The sequence below is a fragment of the Numida meleagris genome, chromosome 9 (genome assembly GCF_002078875.1).
Source record: "Numida meleagris isolate 19003 breed g44 Domestic line chromosome 9, NumMel1.0, whole genome shotgun sequence".
In the NCBI taxonomy this organism is placed as follows: domain Eukaryota; kingdom Metazoa; phylum Chordata; class Aves; order Galliformes; family Numididae; genus Numida; species Numida meleagris.
Window position 1 is genome coordinate 7,014,475 of NC_034417.1, and position 15,729 is coordinate 7,030,203.

The window sequence follows — 15,729 nt, forward strand, 5'->3', positions numbered from 1 at the left end:
TGCTAAAGAATTAATGTTTAATCATATACTGTTTCTGAATATTCTCCTGAGTTTAAAAATCAACAACAACAAACTCACATCTGAGGTATGTTTGTGCCCCACCGCTGTGGAATACTGACCACGTGGTCAACAAATAGCTGACCGTGAACAAATAGTTGACCATGAATAGTAAAATTTACTGTCTGAGCTGCATAATAGGATATCCTGTAAAACAGGAGTGTTAGAAATCTGCGTGGAGGATTGAATTGGAAGGTTGCCAGAAGTTCAAGGGCCACATTTATTTTGCATAAAATGGAGCAGATGGTGGCTGACTTCATCTTTGATACCACGGTGCAGTCCGCAGAGATTATAAATCCCAGCATGAAACACTCCATTTTTTGCTTACACTGAGCAGGTGATGAAGGAAGACGCAGCATATCTTGCAGATATTTTGAAACACCTACTTTTACATTAGGTTTGATGCTGCATGGTTGTTTCTCATCTAGATTTTTCCAGCAGGAGTTCTGTTTAGCACCCCCAACTAAAAGTATGCAATTGATTTGTAACTACAGCTATTTGGCAGTTTCTTGGCAATATTATTGGAGCTTAGCCTACACTGGCATAGAAATACACCCCCTTTTTTTTTCTCCTTTACATAAACATTTATAAATCATCCATCACCATATTTGATTTTTCTGATGCCATCCACATGCATAACCAGATCAACCAATAGATTAAAGGCTTAAAGTCAGCATTTGAAATTCTTAGACACTCTCCAAAAGCTTGTGGGATATTAACATATTGCTAAGGAGAGGATGTCTTAGATTGTCCCTGAGGACCTTCACCTAATAGCTATTTAGCATGCCATGAGTGTCTGAGATTAACAGCTTTTTTGGTTGAGAGAATAAGAGATTTAGAGTCTAATTCGGCAAATCTTAACTTTAAAAATAGCTCCGCTCATGTTAAGCAAAACAAGCAAACATTGATCAAATACTATAAAAACAAATCTGCATAACATCAAATTTCCAGGAAATCCACATCATCTACAAGTGCAGCCTAAAGAAGCGTGGCTGAGAAAATGTTATGGATAGTATTGGATCAGGCACTGTTTGTAGGCATATCTGCTGCACCGTATCAGGTAATATTAACTCACAAATAATACCCAGTGTTAAAGGAACTTAACTGTTTTATTTCTATTGCTAAGGCTCAGATACAAACTTTATCTGATGAAAATACTGCTATTCCAGATTCAAGGTGACCAAACAGAGGATGTGAGCATGCTGAGGAAGTAGGTGGTGCATTTTGGCAGTGGTTACAGTGATGTGAAAGCCAAACCACAATTTGGATGGCCATGCAGAGCTTTATGAATGCGGCATGCAGGCTATTGTTCATTGCTGGCAAAAAAGCATAGCTGATTGTGCTATGTTGAAAAATAGTATTTTGTAGCTGAGAATTTGCTCTATGAAATACAATTATTGTGCTTATTGTATCTATTGTAGTTTGCAAGGAAATATATAGGAGGCATTACTTTCAGAGCAGCCTATGTACTTTGTAAGAATGCTGCTTAAATTTGATTACTGATAACTAGATCTGTTAGTAGAAAGATTACCTAAAAAGTAGTTACAATTTATAATTCTTAGTGTTTTTTATCTATTTCCTTGAGGAAAAGAAAAAAAGTAAAATGTTCTGACGTCCGGTGTTACAATCAATATTTTTTTAACGCTTGTGAGGCCCTGACTTAGCCTGTCTGCTTTGCTATGACCTGACTGCACAGAGCAAACAGAAATACGGATGGTTTAAATAGTGGAGATTTCTCTGCATGTCTTTCAGGTCCTACTCCCTTTATTCCATGTAGGTGCCTTTGTATTGCTTGTCTGGATCTCTGGCTAAATCTTTAAAAGAAGTTTAAGATCTGAGCAAAGTTCAGATACGTACTTTGTTGGAGACTCCTGGTGCTGTAGCTCTCACCATCAATATTACGTAATGTCATGAATATTTCCAATCTCGTGATATAATAACAGCTGCACAGCCAGAGCTGTATCCATTGCTTCAGCTGGAACAGCATTAGAGCTGCCTGTGATTTGTGGCAGGGTTTGTCTCAGTGTAAAACTGACAGTGCATCACTAAAAACTATGGGCTAGTGCTGACATGCACAACTTCTGATAAGGACTGTGCCGAGCTTAGAAAAGTGGTCATATTTCAGCTTCATAGATGGAAGAACATAACAGGGTCAAATGATTTATTCCAGCATTTTGGGCAGTAGTATTTTTTTCATTAATTCCTTTCAGTATCTGAAGGGGGGCTTTAAGAAAGGGGACAGACTCTTTAGCAGGGTCTGTTGTGATAGAACAAGGGGAAATGGTTTCACACTACAAGCGGGGAGATTTAGATTGGATACAAGGAAAAAGTTTTTTATTATAAGGGTAGTGAGGAACAGGCACAGGTTCCCCAGAGATGTGGATACCCCGTCCCTGGAGACACCCAAGGTCAGGCTGGAGGGGCTCTGAGCACCTGATGGAGCTGCAGGTGTCCCTCTTCATTGCGGGTGAGCTGGGATAGATGGCCTTTAAAGGTCCCTTCCAATTCAAACCATTCTATGATTCAGGAATTACTGCTCTTGTCCTAATACTGCAACAGGGGAAAAAAAAAAAAAAAGGGAAAAACATTTAGAAGTCATTGCAACTGCATCTCTTCCTTTCCCTGCTCTTTCAAGCAATGGCTTCCTCTTATCGCTTTTAATACTTAATTAGTCATTTTAATCGGTATGGAGTTGTTATAATTTGTTACTTCTGTCTTCTGATTATGAAATATGACGGAATTCTAAATATTTAATGGGAATTGGTTTATTAGCCATGTGCCTTTGTTGTATGCTGCAGTATTTCCTTCCTTAGGATCATAAAATATATAATACACCTGTAGCAAAGAGACCCTAGCAGAGAACACAAATGGAACCGAATTCCTAAAGCAGTCAGAGGTTCACCAGTGTTATTCTCAAGATCTCAGTGTAGTCTTCTTAGATTAGTATATACATGAACACCAGTGAAAAAAATTTCTCCATCCTCCTTTAAATGCAGTAAGTCCACATACTATTCAAAAATATTATTTAAAGATAAAACAAACTTCAAATATTCTTTGAAAAAGCTATGATCCTGCCAAGAAATTATAACTTAAAATGAGCGTATAGAGAAATATTCTAATTCAAAACAGAACAGTAGAAAACATTATGGTGTAAAAGTTTGAGAATCGTGTAGCAAGATCTTTTCTTCGTGTATTAAGTCACTGAGTGAAGACTATTATAGGCAAGAACACAGGTGGAAAGCCTCCTAAGTGTCTCATTGTTGGTTCTGAAAAGAGAAATCCATCCATGATCTTAACAGCGGCAGAACAAGTTGATAATAAGAAAAGGACAAGCATTTTATGACACCTAACGTGCATTCTTCCTGCTGAAAGAGCTAATTTCAGGTTGGCTGCATATTTGCAAAGGCTGAAATAACTTTTAAGATCGCTTCAAAAATGATGCAAATGAACATGGGATTTTGATATAGGCAAGATACAAAAATAAAATAGCAGCCCCAAACTTTCACCAAGATCCAAAAAGCCTGCAATGCACTTAGGGCTGTTCTGCATCAAACTGCACCAACGCTAGACCAGCAACCGGAAGGCAAAAATGATTGACAGTCAGATTTTAGTTGCAGAACAGCTAAAGAGACCAAACAAAGTTACCCTTATATCCAAAATAATTAAGCAGCAACCACAGAGGTAGGCTGTGCTAAGTACTTTTCTTTAATACAGTGGTCACAAAAGAACATGAAATTGTGTTATTTGTGAGTCACTGCCAAATCAACAATAAGCTCCGCATTCAGTTTACGCTGCCAGTTTATTCTGACCACAAAGATCAAGGCAGTGGCAGTACGTCAGTGACTAGTTGCTCCCATTTTGATTGCTCAGTTATTCACAACAGTCCATCTGGGACTGCTGCTGCAGAAGCTGATTTTCATCTCACCTGCATCTTTTCTCACCTCAGTTAAACTGCATCTGAGATTTGCTATCTGCTGTGCTCTAGCTCCCATTCAGCCGTCTCTGACTCCTCTGTATCTTGGCCACTGCAGACACAAAGCACATCAAGGGCATTTTTAAAGCTTTTTCCTCATTAACAGAGATACTTCTTCCTGACTGTGTTCTCAGCGTCATTTTGAGGTTGCGTCTAGCTGACAGCCATATGGCATATAAGCTTTCTGCCAGTCTGAAGGAAACTGTACATCAAAGAGCATTGTTTAGCATTCCCATTGTGTACGCTTTCCGAATAAACCTTGTAAGAAGAGCCCAACAAATGTGATCAGAAACTGAGCATCATGTTTGAAATTTGTGAAAAAAATCAAGTACTTCTCATAAGGTGGGCATGAATTCTAATGTGAAATCTTTGTTTTTCACTAAAACGCGGAGAACTTGCAGAGTGTTCTCAGCATTGATTCTAACAACTGGGAATTAGGAGCTGGAACTAAGCTGCAATGTGCTACATAACAATGATGGAATCCTTCAGGACTGATACAAAAATAATTTGAGCACAAATGCTACAAAAATACCCGAGAATTTTTGGGAAATATTAAAAATAAAATAGTTACCCAGAAAAGAATTAAATTGCTTTTTTTCAAGATGAATAAATTTCTGTATCAATATGGAATAGAAAACCATTACTCAGTACTGATATCATCAGAAATACCACAGCTCCTTGTTTCTAGTTGCTTAATTCATTTATTACACTCCTCTTCAGACAGGATTTCAATTCATGGCATATGATAAATTACCATTTCTTGGTAAATTTTACAATTCAAATTTGAAGGAAAAATGAGGTCGCTGATTTGGAAAACAAAGATTTCTATAGTAAATCTCTAGTAAGAGCACATAAAGATTTTATTTTACCACGTGGTCATTAAATTTGCATGTATCAGGAATATCAATTTCAGTACGAGAATACGTGTGACTTGTTTTCAACTTAGTACTGGGGAAGCAGATACAGGCAGACAGCCTGTCCCTCGGTGTGAAAAACAGTCCAGCCGGGAGCAATGTGGTAGGAGAGTGAATAAGCATGGAGGACTGGGCTTAGCACTGACTTTCTTCAATCGGATTGAGATCAGCAAAGAAAATATAATATTCAGGCTCTTCATTAAGTGTAGATTTTTATTAACACTATACGGTATTTAATTTTGGAATGTTGTAATTGCTCTGATAGTAGTTACTAAAATAGAAATTATCAGTCTTAATACGTGTTTTTCTTTCAATACATGTTTTTTTCAGCCTCAAATACCACCTGGAACTATATAACTGCAATATAACTGTTCTACTTTTGAGCAAAATCCGATTCTTATTTTAAATTGATATGTCAACCCCACTAGGTTAACTTCCAGAAGATATTTTATTCAAGAATTAACTTTTTGCCAATGCCAGTAGCCTAAATTACAGCATGATGTGAAAGCCTTCTCTGGCAGAGTAATTCTGAACAGAAGGCTGCCTTTAAGCATCACTTCTCCATATATGCCACTGCTTCCTGATGTTTCATCCTTATCTTTCCTGAAAAGTAAAATATTAGCCTGTCTCAGACCTTCAAAGGGATGAGCTGTTTTCCACTGACTTGTACACGGCCTTTTAAAAAACTAATTTTGGGGATTGGCAGATCTGTTGAGTAATCCCAGCTCATAGTAAAGGATACGCGCAGTGTTCACATTAGCTTAGAAAACACGGAAAAATCTTTTTTTAAAGACTGTCACATGCAGATAGGCATCTGCTTATCAGCTAAGTTTAATATCTGTACTCCACCTGTCTAAATAAAAGCAATAGCAGTTGACTGATCCATTGTTAATGTTTCCCAGTGAAACCACATATTACAAGTGGTACGCTAGAGAAAACTAACAGTCCAACATACACATTTTATGTTTGTAACAATTAAATTAACTACAAACCACAAATTGTTTAGAGCTTCGGTGTTTTGCTAGATATTTAATGTCTGGAAAAGTAATTTTTTACTGCACATAGATTTGTATTAATATATTAGCACAAGAAAATCTCCCTGCAAATATCTGCTGCAGGCTCCTTAAAACAACAACAGATAAGCAAACAAACCACTTGATAGAGAAATCTGTGGGCTACAGAACATCGTGATCAAGAATCTTTGCAGAATTCTGTGCAGACTTTGCTTATCTGTATTGTTTCCTAGGATGGATTTTATTCTCATAGCATTGTCGTTTGTGATTTAATACTGCTTGCTCATACAATTAATAGGTTTTTTTATTGTGGCACCAGGATAGTATTCCTGTTGTTCGAGGCCACAGTAGTGCAATACTATTAATCATAATGTCGTACAAAAATTCCACTTTCTCTCTACACGTCAGTCAAGCAACAAAAAAGTGTGCATCAAACTTCTCTACTATAACACTGTCGTTTAATTTAGCTCTACAACTCTACACTGCACTCCACTGCTAGCAGTCCTTAACGTGGCTCCACATCACAGAATTATCATCTTTACTGCAGCTGACATGAAGGATGATGTTGGCCAGACAGAATGTGAAGAAATAAACTAGAGGATATTTTCACTACTTTTCTGCACTTATGCAACGTGGGCAGCTGGAATAATGTAACAGCAGGGCACACTGAGAGGGAACAGAGTGCTACGTGGCTTGGGGAAATAGGGAAAAGAAGAAAGATAATCAAGGTGAGGTGAAGTTAGCATAGAAATAGTGTCATCCCTGCCCCTGCCAAACATTGTGTAATCCAAGAAAGGTGTAAGTTCCAGTTTGAAACTTGAGATGATTATTATTTTGATAAGAATGCCTGTAGTATGCACAAATGTAATACCACAAGTCAGCATAATAATTGTTTGTGATAAACAGCTAATAAATGTTAGAGGTGACAGAACGACACAGGCTGTTGCTCAGGCTCTGGTTGTGCTCTGGGAGCCATCTCAGACACTCAGAGCTCATATGCCATCCTTGCTTTCGTAGCTCAATAAGGCTGCTTTCCCATTGTTAACTCAGGTCTGTGAAAATCACAATAAATTAAATCTGGCTCGTTTGCAAACTCATGTGGAAGCCACAGTTGTGGCATTTTTCTAATTTCTCTCCTGGATGGAATGAACATCTATTCATTCTAAATCTCAGTCTGAATAGTCTCTACCTGTTATTTTTATAAATTTGAATTCCTTAATTACTGTAAAGCTATCTACCATTTTATCAATTTTTTTTTCAAATCAGCCTATGCGCTCAAAACCTATTAAAGGAGCACATGTGCTATGATAACATAAATCTCCTTTCCTTAGTAAACTGAGCTAAATACCTCTAAGAAGCCAAACGAAGGTTTAATCTTTAAGTAATGACATTTACAAAAAATCTGTTTCTTACAGATGGCCCTTCCAAATTTAATGTCATTTTATTACTACTATTCAAAGGTACAGGAATAAATAAATTATATTATTCAGAAGATTTTTTGAGCCCTCCTCCACATTTCCATGAAAAAAACATGATTTTTACTCAAGCTGTTTAGAACACTTACACCTGCGATGTTACATAGCAAGCAGTTACTTTGTCTGCTTCAGAGCTAAGTCAATATTAACACTGATGAAGTATGCATTACCATGGTATTCAGATGGACTTTGCATTTTGATTAAAGTACAAACATATCAGGGCTGCCAGACACGTGTAGTCCAGGTAGACAGCATGCTTTCTGTTTTGAAATGCGTCAGGAGAACCACAGACTGCCCAGATCTTAGTCAGTGACCGAATCTGGAGGTGATGGAGGGCCTAAACAATATTAACACCATTTCAGAGTTACAGCTCTCAACTTTGAGTTTGTTTTTTAAAGCACTGTGGTAATTCCTGTTAATAACACAGTAAGTCCAACATGCAGGAGCTTGAATTGAACAAGTCATTTGCTGAATATTCAGGCAAAGAAGAAATAGCTGTATGGATACAAGGGCTGTTGGTCAGTTTCACTGTTTATAAATAGCACTTAGCAGATCAGAAAAAAACTCTTTATTTTTAAACATTTTAAGTAATGCTTTGTTTTTTTACATTTTTTTAAAAATAATGATATAATTGCCCTAATTTAAAGTGATCAGATGCTACAGAGAAACTTTCTACAACTCAGGAGAGAATATTTACCTTCTAGAGATTCTTGACAAAACGTGGCAAAAATGCAGCTTAAAGGAAGTTTACAATGTGGTGCTTGTGTGAAACAGCATGTTTTAGAGAGGCCAACTCTTTCTTTTGGTATTTTCTAAACTTCATAGAGGAACGTAAACGCAAAATTCTAGGACGTGATAATTGGAGCGAGACACCCTGTGCGCCAACCGCTGGGTGCTGGGGGCTGCCATGGCATTTCCCATCCCTTGGTACCACCCTGCAGCAAGAGGAGGGGGCACCTCTGCAGCCCTCCATCCCTCCTCAGCTGCTGTGCCCACAGCCTGCCCTGGGCTGCCATGTGCTCGAGCTCCTCCCCAGCGCTGAGCCCTGGGCTGGACCCTCACCTTCTGGGGAGAGCAGAGGGGACCCAGGAGGCTCAGGACAGACTCTAAAGTACCAAAAATGGAGAGGCACTTACTGGTTTTGCTTTAGAAAAAAACTTTAGGTTTTTATTATCATTATTATTTTGCATTGTTCTTTTAAATTGTTTATTGTCCAGTTTTGAAACAAAGTCCTAATGGACCAACTGAAATGGACCTTCATGCTGAGCTTTAGTACTTCTTCCTGTCCAAACCGAAGTGTTCTGCTTCTCCAGTGGAAAGCTGCCTCTGCACCTTCTCTGATGCTGCCTGGAGGCTGCAGGGAGCTTGGGGCTGTCTGCTGGACTATTCCCATTGTCCCGGCACAGCAGCTCAGAGGCCACCAGTCCCAGTCCTGTCCTCTTCTTCAGGACTTGCCTCGAGACTGCAGGGAGCTTGGGGCCATCCACTGGACTTCAGTAGTCCCAGTGCAGAAGCTTAGAAGACATCAGTCCCAGTCCTTGGGGGCTTACTTGGAGGCCACAGGGAGCTCAGCACTGTGCTGCACTCCTCCCGTTGTCCTGGTACAGAAGCATAGAGGACACCAGTCCCAGTCCTTCCCTTTTCCTCAGAGCTTGGGAAAGAAGGGGTGAGAGGTCTTGGGGAAGGATGAGGATGGGGGACGGGGAAGAAGGGCTTCTAGAGAGCAGCAGCTGGTCTAGGGGCTCTCTGGCGGATGGTGACTGATCAACGCTGAGATGGAAATCAAGAGCCGCTGGTGCGCCACCAACGGATGTAGCGACATCTCTGCGCAAGCATGATGTCGTAGCGCTTGTCCAGGCCTGATGGAGGTTAATCCATCTTCAACGGTTTGTCCTCTGGAGGTGGGTCCACCTTCATGGGCTCGATGTCGCTCTCTGGTGGGTCTACATCCATTGGCTCGGGCTCACTGCTGCTCTCTAGAAGCCAAAGCTTCTTTGGGGGAGGAGGGTCCATCCTCCTCCAAAACGCTCCCCCAGTTGGAGGAAAGGGTCTGTTCAAGGAGTTCCTTGTCTCAGGTATATGCTTTCTGCACAGAAGTCGGTTAGCAGCTGGTGTTCTGTTGTCAGGGTCCCTAAATTTATAGCAATTGGCAGGGAAATGGCTCATGACATCATAAGGCCATGACAATGTGGCCCTACGAATGTCCCATGATGACCAAAACATGGCTTTCTTGGGTGAGGGTAGGCTATAGCCTGAGAGTTGCCCTACTTGTCACCAGTAGGATTCTGCAGGGCTCCATTTTAGAGCCATCTCTCTTCGATGTTTTCACTGTTGATTCTAATAAAGACCTAGAAGTTACATTAAGTAAATTTGCAGGTGATGCTAAGCTGAGAGGAGTGTTGTCTCCCTTGATGGCAGAGAGGCCCTGCACCAAGATCGTGACAAATTCAAGAAGCCAGAGGTTGGACTTGATGATCCTTGTGGGTCCCTTCCAACTCTGGATATTGTATGTCCAGCCAGTTTTTTAAGGAAAGGAAGTAATGCCCCCCTTCACCCAAAAGTCCAGGTGAAGTTGCTTTCATCTAGGATACAGAAGACCTCTTCCTATTTCCTTCTACTGCTCGAGAAGATCCACTCACCCATACTAGTAAGGATTTTGGCATAAGCCATCTTTTTGTTCTTGCTGTTTCACATAACTGTTCACTGAGTAAGAATGACTCAAGCCTGATGTGTAAATCGGGAACTGGGGTGGTGAGGTATCTTGGGCTTTGAATTTCTGTTCAGATAAATATTTAAAATTCTTAAAGTGAAATGAGCAACCCAAATATCCTGCAAAATTCTGATTAGATCACACCTGTGGAAGTGTTGCTGCTAGGACTAGTGAGGGATCTCTCCTTATAGACTGTAACTAATTATTTAGTAGATGAGAAGACAATCCCCATCCTTTTATATTTTGCTACTCTAATATTTTTTTCCTTTTAGTTTAGCAGCCAACCTTGTTAAAAAAATCAGTCGTAGGCTCAGATTTTCTCATAATTCATGAACATGTATTACAGATATGGTAACAATACCAAGAAAGCAGTTCCAGTCCTAGTTTTATGAACAGAAACTCACAAGCAAATACAATTCCTTGTAAAGGATATAAAGAAATCTAACAGTCTAAAATGGTGCCACTCTCTCCTTATTGTGATTTGGCTGCAGTTGCTGATATCTCAGCAGAAATTCTGAATAATATTCTACCAAAGGAAAATTAGATTTAACAGCTTTCCTTCCTTTAGTTCTGTGTTATTAGTTCCTTTCTTTTGGGTGATGAGAAAATACTTTTAACTTATGAGCTGGTATGTTCATTTGTATATTCTTCAGTTATTATTAAAATTTTCCCAATCGTAATTCACTGTGATGCAACACAGTTATTTTATGATATCAAAGAAGATGCATCATTTAACCCCTTCAGCATTATCATTAGCAGTAGTTTCAAAACTACCTTGTTGAAGTCATGCACAATACACCTTTTTTTCTCTGACCAGGACTGTGAGACCAAGTGATAGGGAGAGAAAAAAACGGATCAAGCAATAGGATTCTCACATTTCATGTCAGAACAACCTGGCAACTGCTGTCATGAGACTTCAATAAATTCACATGAATTTCTGCCCCACAATTTTTTTTCTTGAGTAGAAAATATGACTACAAACTTTACTCAATAGTGTCATTTTTCAATAAAAGTCTCTAGAGCATATGTTGAATCGGTATTAAGTCACTTCTCACACTACTGGAGACTTCTGCCAAGTATTGCAACAGCGTCTGTCATCAACTCAATGGAACAATGTTTTTTACTACTGAATTACTGAATCGAATAGAAATGAACAGAAAGCAAAACCAAACAGTTCTCTACCTGGATTTTCTTTACTGTGTGGAATACAGACAGTAACAAACATCTAGGATTCAATTTGTTGTCAGGCAAATGATAAAAATGAGTCCAAAAGAGAAGGCGTATGCCCTCTGTCACTGATGTGAGAACAGGACAACTAGTTGCAATAGATAATCGAGTGTACCTAGTATTAACTTCTAAAATCAATTTCTTAAACGAAAAAAGAAAAGAATAAAAGGCCTATGTTATAATGTTCATCTACTAATTTTGTTTTAATGTAAGGTTGCCACAAAAAACATCTGGAAACTGAACATTTTCTTTGAGAAATATTTCTCTTATCTGCTAAAATAACAACCTAGACTTGTAATAGCAATGGCTGTTTGCAGCCATTTACACTCTTATAGAACCCAGCTGATTCAGGTATTTCTTGTAATTTTAAACAGTTTTGAATGTGTTCTGGACTGATGAATCTGAGTAATGTTGACAGCAGAAGTACATGTGCACTGAAGGTACACTGATTCTCCTTGATTATAAATATATATTTTTTATCCTGCATGATGGTATGCCGAATGTGTTTAAAAAAATAATTTATGTCTGGAGTTGGTTCCTTTTTCTTCTTAATTTACAGAGGCATACCTTAATGTTTAAAAGACTGGAAGCTTGTGCTTTTCTTTAGGGTTGCATGTTAGACTTTTCATATCATCTCAACATGGAAAATGCAAACAAGTTGTATATGCCTAACATAAAATAACGTTAGAAACAGATCATCCCTTAGTGTTTATACTTGTGCCAAATTCCTAAGGTATGATACTGTAACAACAAACCACATCAGACTAAATGCAATCAATTTTACAAGCATACCTTATGGAATACTTGAGTAAACCATACATGTGTTGAATAGTGTTTGTTTTGCAGATGTTCCTGTTTGCGCATTCATAGTTACAGGCTTCCCATCTGAACTTATCCATTCTAATAAAATTTTGGCAGCAGCTCCAATGGCAATGTCACACAGACTGGTACTTGCTGTATGTGTGTAGTGCCTCTAAGAATAACAAATAATACTAAACAAACCTGTAACTACAATGCTAATGAGTAAGATTTCCTCACTTAGCTGTACATTCTTTGCTGACATACAAAATTAGAATTCGCAATTGCACCCTGATTCCCAGGTTGCATTCAAACAGCGATCAGACATAAACGGAGTGCTACTCAGAAGGGTTTAAAAAAACATCATTAGGTACATTTTTAACAGTTGTTCAGCAAAACTAAATCTAGAATGAAACACTAGCTTGGCTTCCAATTTCATGATAAGAAGTAAGGTCGTTTATGCCTTAAGCACACATTCTGCTACTCTGGCATAGCAAGGTTTCTAGAGTATCAGCTGATTTCCTCGTATCTAGCCCTTCAGCTTTGGTATGGGAATACAAAGCAGTTCAACCAAACTATCTGTGTTGCCTAAAACCCTGGTGGAGCCTGTTTGCCTTTTAGCTACATATGGATGAGATGGCTGTGGTTAGAAATGCAAAAGGATCAACAAGCTAAATAGTATGGTGCCAGGGTGAAAAGTAATCATCAAGCTTTTGCATACATTGATGCACTGTCTAAAGACATGACAACTGAAACCAGTGTGAGTTTTTTTTCCTAACCCCAAGCTTTTTTTCCATAAAAGAAAAATGGATTACCATCTTGAGAACTGTTATACTGGGCCTTCTGGCTACAAAAATAAATGACAGCCATTTACTGTGCTAGTTCTTCTCCAGTCTCCATTAATTTTTTTTTGTTACACTTGAGCTGAAGCAGTTGAATGCAACTACTGCCTAATTGAGAAATGCATACCAGAGAAAAACTCTACACTTCTCAGTGACAATCCTCTACTGTCTATATTGCACCCCTTAAAATCATGATGTACAATAAAATGTCTTCACTCATGTTCTTCCTGCCAAAACTTTCTCCCAGTTCCATTCTGCAAGTTATCAGCTAACAATCTATTTATTAACTACTCCTTGGTAAGGCATGCTTTGGGCTCCAGTTTACTGCCTGCTCTACCCTCCTTCCCATATCCCACTTGCAAAATCCTCACAGTTAGCTGACACCTCTTGCTCTGAAATGCCTGAACATGACAAGCAAAATAAGAGCAATATGAACAAGTGCTGCTTGATATGCAGAATAAAGTTGGAAATTGCAATCATCATTTCTAATTATCTACCTATTAAGCTTGTCCAAGACGCTCATCTATCAACTAAGGGGCTCTTTGAAATAAATCCTTTGTAATTATGGGGTTTATTTACTAGCTCTCATTAATTTGTGAGTTGCAAAGTTGTGAATGATTATTAATCCCACTTGGTAAACTTGTTTTGTTCCTATAGCTTCGTAGGATGGTGCAAAAACGTGATATTCAAATACATTTGTTGAAGGACTCAGGTAATGGTTTTGCAAAACTGACTGTATGCGGTTGTGTATCTGCAGAATGCACAAGGTTAATAAATTAAATGTGCAGAGCTGATCTTAAGTCTGTTGTTTCACCTTGCAATCTTAATATTCTCTTTGTATTTATTTTGTTTTAGATGGAACATAAACACTCACAATGGTTTCTCAGTAGGTATATGTGTTGTTCAAAATGTGTTTCACATAACTGCGTTATACTTCTTTCTTCCCGAATCACTTCTGTCTAAATTAAGTACCCATCTCTAGTACCCATTCTTTTTCTCAATTTTCTGCCAAATATCAAGAGTATTTCTTTATTTTTTTTATCCCACTTTGGCAGGATGGTATATTTTTTTAATTACTAAACTAAATGATTTAGAGGCATAAATACTAAGTAGGAGTTATTTAATTACTAGTCGTTGCGTATTTTTTCTTCACTTCTCTGAAGAACCTTGGAAGCAACTCAAGGCTAAAGATAATGGTTCAAATGAGCAGAACATTTTCCAGGCTAAACACAGCAATTTGATCTTTAGAGCTCCAGTTTACAAAAATAAGGTTGCTTCATTCATTCTTTTGAAAAATAAATAGAGAGAATTTATGCTAAATAAATTGGGCATGTCCAAAGGCAGCTGTGACAGATGTCAGTGAGAAAAGTATGAGCAGACAAAGTTGAGAGATAAAGAATACATTTAGGTAAGCACTTTCCCATTATTTACCTTTAAAATTCACCAGAATTTACCTTTAAAATTCACCAGAAATAATTTCATATTTTGCTAGAAGTATTGCACTTTTGTTTTTTAAATTACGGTAGAAGGGACAGCAAAGTTGTGAGAAAAAAAAAAAGAATCTAAACTTCTTGGGCACGGTGTGATTCAGTGATCTTCGTATCAGTGAAAAATGAGTGAAAATGAGCAGCTTCTCCAGGTGCCGTGCTCCAGGACAGGGCTCTGCCCACTCACTGCCCTGTTAAGGGCTCGTCCTGCCCTTTGGTGATGTTCCATTGGAAGCACAGGCAGTGCTATGTTCTGGGAGGCTCTGGAATTCGCTGCTTTTGCACTCGGTTGTTATGCAACCCCTCGGTGATCTGCTGTGAAAAACCAGTGGAAACACAGGCCCACCACAAACCTGCACTCCGAACAGCATTCAGCCTAGAGCCCCACCAGCCCCATGTTCTACACTGTGTTCTCGGCGGCTTTTGTTTCTACATTTTGTCGTCAGGTGCTTGTGTTTCACACTGACCTTGGGTACAGCTTTACCTCAGATGTCTGATTCCCACCTCTCAGGCCTTACTGATGGCCCGCAATGCCAGGGCAAGCCCAGCCACCTGCCGCGGCCTACCGAGCACCATCACTTCACCCAGAGCTGATAGCCACACTTACTTTGAGCGGGGCCCGCTCGCAGCGCAGCGCTGAGGCGATGCCGCTTACGACTTGCGCCCGCCTCCCTCTACGAGCCCGAGGCGGCGGTGCCGGCCGGGCCCGCCCAACGCGGCTGACGGGGCGCGATGCCGCCGTGCCGCGAGGCGCGCGGCCGGGTGTGAGGCCCAGCACATGGCACACGGCACATGGCGCCCGGCCCCGCCCCGCACGGCCCCGGCCCGGCCCCGCCCCGCGGCGGCGGGAGAACAGGCGCCGCTGTGGGGCTGCCCCGCGCTACCCGTCAGGCGCCGCGCGGCCACCCACCCCCTCCCCGCGCGCCCGCCTTCCTTTCCCCGGCGGCGGCTGAGGTGGGGCGCCGCTGTTCGGCGATGTGAGGCGGCTTCGCCAGCTCGGCTGTTCCCATCCCCCCCCGCCGGCCCGGCAGCCAGGAGCGGGACGGCACGCCGCGGCTCCTCCGGACGCGGAGCACGGTAAGCCCGTCCGCTCGCCGCCCTCGGCCCTCCCGGCCCGCCGTCCTCGGGCCGCGGGGAGCCTCGCTGCGCGGCGGGCGGGCAGGCCGCGGGGGGATTGTCGCCTGCGAGCCCGACGCCATCTTAGGTCGGAGCGCGGCCTTGCGGCCTCCGGAG

General features: G+C 40.6%; 1 protein-coding gene and 1 long non-coding RNA gene across 10 annotated transcripts in view; one reads left to right on the plus strand and one right to left on the minus strand.

The window, feature by feature from the left end:
* LOC110403668 lies at window positions 2,396–15,323 on the minus strand. The gene is made up of 3 exons (XR_002441783.1): window positions 15,104–15,323; window positions 3,999–4,082; window positions 2,396–2,607 (listed from the first exon to the last, which is right to left on the minus strand). It is a non-coding gene; the product is annotated as an uncharacterized LOC110403668 (long non-coding RNA).
* Window positions 15,435–15,729, plus strand: part of ZNF280D (zinc finger protein 280D) — a 54,887-nt gene continuing 54,592 nt past the window's right edge. For 8 of the 9 annotated variants that reach the window (XR_002441780.1, XR_002441781.1, XR_002441782.1 and 5 more), the window contains exon 1: window positions 15,441–15,573. The gene's annotated coding sequence lies outside the window, so the exon portion shown is untranslated. Of the gene's footprint in view, window positions 15,574–15,729 lie in introns of all 9 variants that reach the window. The other variant, XM_021407212.1, reaches the window with a different exon arrangement.